Source organism: Benincasa hispida, chromosome 3, assembly GCF_009727055.1.
Source record: "Benincasa hispida cultivar B227 chromosome 3, ASM972705v1, whole genome shotgun sequence".
Lineage (NCBI taxonomy): Eukaryota > Viridiplantae > Streptophyta > Magnoliopsida > Cucurbitales > Cucurbitaceae > Benincasa > Benincasa hispida.
In genome coordinates this window covers 42645048-42652427 of record NC_052351.1, presented here as the reverse complement: position 1 = coordinate 42652427, position 7380 = coordinate 42645048, and the positions used below count along the sequence as shown (strand labels likewise).

The 7380-nt window shown below is 36.4% G+C and overlaps 1 long non-coding RNA gene across 1 annotated transcript; it reads left to right on the top strand.

The window, feature by feature from the left end:
* The first annotated feature begins 2575 nt into the window (after positions 1–2575).
* Positions 2576–4109, top strand: LOC120074726. The gene is made up of 3 exons (XR_005481050.1): positions 2576–2628; positions 3624–3702; positions 4057–4109. It is a non-coding gene; the product is annotated as an uncharacterized LOC120074726 (long non-coding RNA).
* Positions 4110–7380: the final 3271 nt, after the last annotated feature.

The following is a 7380-nucleotide window of genomic DNA, read 5'->3' as shown; positions in this document are numbered from 1 at the left end:
AAGTCAATCTTTCATAGGTTGTTCGTGGTCTTGGCTGGGTCAAAATACCGTTTTACCCCCAAGAACACTTTTTGTTCCTTCAGTCCCACTGAACCTCTAAAGAACAATTGATTTATGGTCCAATCAACAAATCTAGTCCCTCTCAGCCTAGTGAGAGGGTGGGGCCCCTTATTCTTATTCCGAAGTCAGCACTTAAGGGAACAACCTATCTACTACCATTAGAGATGGTTAGGAGTGAAGTCCATCTTGAACCCTATGTCTCCAGCTATTTACCTGGTTTTACCCTTAAAATGGGAGGCTTATTGAGCTAGCGCTGTTGAGCTGCTCTCACCCATGCAGATCTAAGGATAATCTCGAATAAACAGGAGTTCATAGTTAGCTCAGGATTGAGATCGAGTTACCTAGGTCATCAAATTTGAATTAGTCAGTTTTATCAGTAAACGGTATTATGAAGCAAAAGTGATTAAGTCGTGGTCCAGTCTTATACAAACTCATTGCATAGGATGCTTCTACTCACATATCTCTATATGAACGATTCAGGATCACATCGTTTGTACTAACTACAAAGTAGGCCTCATCCATAGTGTCCTCAGAACAAGGCGCCTAACTTATCCCTACATTATAGACCATTTTAGGCTATATACTCGAACTTGATCCATGTTTTATGTCATCACATAAAGTTTAAGTCTACATTAAATAGCCTCAGGACCTTAGTTTATTGGATTCAAGATTACAATTTCAATAACAATTTTATCAAAAAACAAAACAAAATACGTTTATCAATTTACAAACTATGAGTTTTAGGACATAAAATCCAACACTACCGTAGGGCAGTCAGATACTCATTCACTGAAGCAAACGATTTTGACCAAACACTATCCCTGGAATAACTCGTATTCCTATAGTCGTTTAGTTATCGTTTTCGATCAACATCTTTACTAACAACTTAGTAATTTTGTAAGTGTGACCTGCCATTTTCAGATCTTATAGAACGGTATGAACTTCCCTCCGAAATTGACGATAACATCCAAGACGGAACTATAAAACCCTATTCATTTTACTGAAGCCTGGGTTGTTCCGAATCCTATGTTACAACCCTCCGTGGGGAAAGCCGTCGCTAAACAACTAGAAAAGGGCCGCTTAAAGCTAACCAGTAGGCGCAACATAGGAATCTCACGGTTTAAACTAATGGAGGAGACCGTTGGATATATTGACACATATCCTTCACCCACTTACAATGTACTACTTCCTCCGTTTACCTTGATATAACTACAAGAATTTTGGGCTTTAATATCGATTGGAAAAAGTGAAACCGGATGTATAATGTCGGTTTTATTTTTTTTTTTTAAAAAAGCGGATCTTTAATGTTGATTTTAAATCGACGTTATAGGTATACATTTAATGTCGATTTAAAACCGAGATTAAAGATCTGGTTTTCTTTTTTTTCCTTAAAAAAAAAAAACAAAACCCATTCCCCCACATTTTTTTCATTTCCCGATTGTATCCCTATCTATCCTATCTATCCCTTTTCTAAACCCTATTTTCCCCATCAGCCACCTCCTCCCCAGTCCCCCCCATTTTTGTTTCTTACGAAAATGATATTAGGTTACATTTTGTTTCTCTCCTTTCTCTCTCAGATTTTAGACAAACCTTCATAGACGGCGAAGAGAACTAAAACCCCTATAAAAATGGCGACCAAAAATGCCAAAAAAGCCAATCTCTTGGATCATCACTCCCTCAAATACCTACTCGATGAATCTGTTTCTGAGGTAGAGAAGTAAGAGATATGTAGAACCAACAAGAAATGGTAGAACCCGTAGATAGGTCGGCAATGCCGGTCCATGTAGTATCGAATTGAAATCGATTTTGCATCTTTTCGTACTCCCGATGCCATTGATAAACAAGCAGCGAGAGTCATAAACGATGCTTTGAGAAGATTCCAACGATGATTGAAAAAATAAATTGAAGAAAGAACAGAGAGATCGGTAGAGATATGAAGATTTGAATTTGTTTCTGAGGTAATTAAATCTGCAATTTCATTCCCCCTTTTTTAGATCTTTTTCGCGTCAATTTTAATCTAGGTTTGAGCTTTTTCCTTGCAGATTTTCACCAGCCGTAATAAAGGATTTGAATCTGTTTCTAAGGTAATATGAAGGATTTAAATCTGTTTCTGAGGTAATGCTATTTGGCTACATTTTAGTGTTTCTGAATATAAACCAGCTAAAAAAACCACAAAGTTCTAAGAGTTTTGGTAATGCGATACATTTTTTGTTTAGTCATTCATCTGTACTTCTTAGGGGAGAGAGGAATACTAGAGCATTAGAGATTTGGAGAAAGACTTTATTGATGTTTGATTCGTTGTTAGTTCATGTCTCTCTGGAAAGTGTCAAGCTGAAGAAAAAGAAGAAACACAAGAGAACAGAAAGACCCAGGTTGGTAATTCTTTTGACATTTTTTTCCAGTACCATTTGTTACATAAGTGTGCCATATTTAGATATTCCAATCCTGCAGATGGTAGCAAAACTGCATGGAATACTGAGACCATTCCTACTTCGGAGAATGAAATCTTATGTCAAGCTAATGCTCCCTCGGAAGAAAGAAATCATAATATATTGGTTATGATTGAAGGTATCAACTTTTTTAATTGAATTGTTATAGATAGATTCTATAACCTGTGCATCAACTTCTCTTGTTTTCATAAATATTATTTATATATTTAGATATATATCTTCGCCCAAATCCCTCCCTTCTCGCCCAAATCCCTCTCGCTCTCGCTCATAAAGGCCAAATCCCTCCCCTCTCGCCCAAATCCCTAGCTCTTACTCATAAAGTCCATCCGCTCTCGCTCGTCCCCTCCACTCTCGCTCTCGCTCATACCCCCATTCTCGCTACTCTCGCTCTCGCTCTCGCTCCTACCTCCACTCTTGCTCTCGCACATAAAGTCCCCTCTCGCTTGCCCCGCCCTGGCCCCGTTGCCAACCCTAGAGGAAATTGATCCTATTAAATCTAGCGCCTTGAGTGAGTGTTGTCTTTTTCTTTTTTTTTTTCTTTTTTCCTTTTGACTTTGTAAATTGGTGGTTTTTTCCCTTTAATTTCTTGGATTATATTCTTATCATCATGCGTTTGATAATTTATTCCGTGCCTTCTAATTGGATTTTCTCTCTGTTGGAGGGAAAGGGACAAGGACATGTGGATTAATTAGTATTCCTGTGGTGAACTGTTAATATCACCATCACTTGTCAAAATTGATTTCTTGACTTACTTTCCAATGGTTTACACAAGATGTTTTAATTCATAAGTCTTGTCAAATTTCATGGCTGAAAATACAGTTAGCTACGTGTCATGGTTGTTTGTTCCAGAATAGTCCATGTGTGCTCAATTTGAATCATGCCTTTTTGAGTTAATCCTACTGGTGGCCGCTTTATGTTTATTGTGTGGTGGTTTGATATTTGGTGATTGATCCTTGTTAACAAGAATTATTGGTATAGGAAGTTCACTTTGGGAAATTGATAGTCTTCGACACCATTATGTCCACCTATTTCAAGGTATGCAGTTTAATATTGATCCAGAAACTTCTGTTGCTTTGGATTTCATACTGAAAACTAGTCCTTATGTTCTTGTAGGTTAGTTTTATGCCTAGTATCCCCGTACAATCAAGTGTGTGAAGTGTTCAAGAGAGAGCTTGGCATGACACCGGATAAGGTATATTTACTTGGCTAAACCTGTTTCATATAATCAGATTATGCATTCATTCTGTTGTATGGAGATTACTTTTGCAATCTGACAGAAGCTGGTTATCTTGATTGTGTTACTGTTACATATGAGTTGGCACTTCTTTTTTCTGTATTCTGATCACACTATAGCACATTTCAATATGTGTGATATATTGAAGTTTCATTAACATTTGGCCTTTCATATGATTATATAAATGTGGTTATGGTTATAATATTAATTTTTCTCCTTAGATCAGAGTCTGCCTAAGGTTAAATTCTTAATCTCAGGCACATTACTTGTTAAGTTGAAGTTAAATTCTAAATCTTTCTAATTCTTCTATAGTTGCTGGATGAATTGAAGAAGAAGAATCTTGATAATGAAGTCCATCTCAACAATGTATATTACATCTCTTAATCTCTTAAACCCTCCCAAATTTGTAGACAAATAAAATTGTGTTGCCCTTACACGGAAGATTCTGTTACGTTTGTAAAATCATAATCTTTGTATTACTTGTAATTTGTGTTTTCAAGGCTTGCATTATTGTACGCCTTTTAAATTATAATTCTATAGCAGAATTTTTGGATTAAATGTAATAGATTTACAATCCATACATGAATAATGTCATAGCCATAGTGTTCGATGATGATGTGTCATGTTAATATTTTTTTACCGAAAAAATGGATTTGGCAAGAAAACTTTAAAAAACGGACAATAATTGATAAAACGGACAGATTCGGGCTTCAATGTCAGTTAAGAATCCAAAAAAAAAAAAAAAGGCTTTAATGTCGGTTGCAACCGATAAGCTTTAATCACTAAAGACCTTTAATGTCCAACCGACATTAAAGACCTTCAATGTCGGTTGCAATCGACATTGAAGGTTGTGTTATTGGTGTTTTTGGAGCCCTTTAATGTCGGTTTAAAACTGACATTAAAGGTAACCGACATTAAAGGGCTTTAATAACACTATCTTTAATGTCAGTTGCCAACTGACATTAAAGCCCGAATTTCTTCTAGTGTATTGACTCATACGAAACACTTTCCGTAGGGAGGTCACTCCTAGGGTGACACAAAGCGTCATATGAATCTCACGATATAAACTCTATGGAGACGTGGCAGTTAAAATCTATTTATCATATAATAGACTTATATTTGAACAACTTCCTCTTATTCACCGAAATCTAGGTTTAAACAAAAAAATACTTTTCGTAGGGAGGACACTCCTAGGGTGACACGGAGTACCACTTAAATCTAGATTGTGAACTCTTAGAGACGTGAAAGCTAAAAATAAAGTATGTCATTAATCTCCCACTGAAGTTTTCTAGTAACTCGATCATATAGAAGTTATTAAACTGTCACTGAAGTGTTCTATTTTGGGTAGATTTATATTTAGGTTCTTTTTAGCTAATAAAACAACCCTAATTCTATGTGGTTTATCCAAGTATAACTCTTAATTGGATTTTAACCTATGATTTCTAGGTGATAAACCTATTTTATTACCTCACATCACTCAAGTATGCTCATAAAATCGGTTACCAATGCTCAATAATTCCGCCATAATCCCCAGGTAGGAGGTGTTCCATAAACCGTCAACTTAAGTACCCCCAGCCTTAGACAGGATTATATACCGGTTGAGTTTGTAACCTAGATTTTATAAGTTTTAACAATTAAAACAGGTGGTCAACCTACGTGAGCATGCAACTGTTGTTTATGAATTTTAAATATCTAACCCAATTTTATAACAACTTATAAAACATTAGACATGCGAAACATCCATAACATACATGAGGCATTCAACATTAAATAAAACATTTATATTAAATACAAGAAACCCTAACATGCATACTATATATTATAACAATTATAACATTCTTTTAATGCATGTAACATGCTTCCCATGGTGGGATTTTGAATCTAAATGGCATACTATGTGCACATACCAGATTAGTTTAATTATAACAAACATCAAATGCATAAATAATTAAACACAAGTTGATATAGTTTTAGTTTTGGCAAAAACAAGCCAACAGAAGTCAAACTATTACAAATCGGCTTCAAAAACGTCTTTAAACTTCTGAAGCGCTCCAAACCGAACCCAAGCATCTTAAACCGGACTGGATGAGTCTGAACCGGATTGTACCTTGAGAAAAATCAGTTGAACCGGCTACTCTCGATCCAACCTCAAAGTCTTGCAAAGGCCGATCATGTAGCGCTAAAGGCTATCGTCTAGCTCCATCGACTTGTGTTGTGAAGAACCACACGATCGCTTAGTGTTTGCCTCAACTAAACGATTGTTTAGCTTTATCGTATAAAACTACATGACCACTTAATGACTGCCAAAGCTAAACGATCGCTTAGTTCTATCGTATAGAACTACACGATCGCTCAACTCCATCGCTTAGCTATCGTATAGCTATCGCATAACTATCGCATAACTATCGCTTAACACTATCGTCTATCCCTTCATGTCATCGTTTAGTATCAGCCATAGCTAAACGATCGCTTAGCTCCATCGTATAGAACTTCATTGCGTCGCTTAGCATTTCGTAGGTAAGCGATCGTTTAGTTCCATTGCATAGAAACTTCAATGCATCGCTTAGCACTTCGTCTACACGATCACTTAGCTTCGCATCTAAATGATCGCTCAGCGCTATCACATAGCACTTCATCGCATCGCTTAGCGCGTATCGTAGCTAAATGATTACATAGTACCATCATATAGTAAATTCAACGTATCGTTTAGTTTCCACACCAAAGTTAAACGATCGCTTAGTGTTATCGTATAACAATTTGAACACATCATTTAGCTCCCATAGGTACATGATCGTCTAATGTTCAACATCACAACGACCAGTGCCCATTGCTATATGATCGTCTAGCTTTTCTTCACATCGGGTAGTACCTGGAGCTAGACGATCGCTTAGCAACTGGAACATCAACAACGATTTTGAGCAGAAGCTGAAAAACTGGAATAACAGCTCAGCCTCCTTCACTTGTTTCTTCAATTACTTCTTAATTTCGACTCTAATGACTCCAAATAAATTACAGACTCTTGCTAACACATAAAAGCTCATCAAACAAGAGTCAATTACAAATTTAAATGAGAAATTAAAGAGAATTAAACAACTAAACCTTAGAAAACCATATCAGTGCAACAATTTCATATTTCTCATATAAAACACCCACCAAACCAAAATTAAACCGAATTGAATGCTTATTTAATGCTCTGATACCAATTGTAGGATTGTATCGACAATAGTGGAAGCACAAGGATCATCTAAGCATTCAAATTCACTAATTTTGGCAAAATATAAAGCATGCTTTTGCAGAAACAAGTGAGTTTCAAGACATACCTCTTGTAGAACTTCTTCAAAGCTCCTTCACCAGCTGCAATCTTCCCCAAATCTTGTTGTAGACCATCAAGATCTTCCCCACTATTCTCTTGGTGATCTAGATTGAGTTGTGGGACTCAAAACAAGCTTGAATCAAGGGTAGAAGGAGATATGCTCACTGCAGAAAACTAGCTGAAGAACTCTTTCTTCAAATCAAATTTTCTTTCAAAATCTCTATAGATTATATTCCCAATTTTCACTTCAATCTCTTCACTATATTACAGATCAACATGCAAAGGAGAGAGTTGCATGAGTTGCAGCTCATACTTGGAGAAGA